This window comes from Eimeria mitis, genomic scaffold, assembly GCF_000499745.2.
Source record: "Eimeria mitis Houghton genomic scaffold, Emh_scaff7534, whole genome shotgun sequence".
In the NCBI taxonomy this organism is placed as follows: domain Eukaryota; phylum Apicomplexa; class Conoidasida; order Eucoccidiorida; family Eimeriidae; genus Eimeria; species Eimeria mitis.
The window spans coordinates 1,906-2,204 of NW_013575519.1; positions in this window are offsets into that span (position 1 = coordinate 1,906).

Sequence of the window (299 nt, forward strand, 5' to 3'; positions counted from 1 at the left end):
GGTTGGTTGGTTGCTTACTTATTTGTCGTTTGCAGTCGTTTATTTTTAGTGTTTAATTTTTTTCTGATTTCTGTATGGTTGTTAGTTTTGTTTCGTTTTTTTTTTGTTTTGTGTAGTTTTCTGTTTTTGTTTCGTTTTTGTTTTTGTTTTGTTTACTAGCTTTTTATTTCTTTCTCTTTTTTTTTTGTTTATTTGTTTGGTGCATTCAGCTCTCTTGCATTTCTTCTTCTTGTATTAACATTTTTGCGTTTTTTTTTTTTATTTTTTTTAATTTTTATTTGAATATTCACATTCTGCAT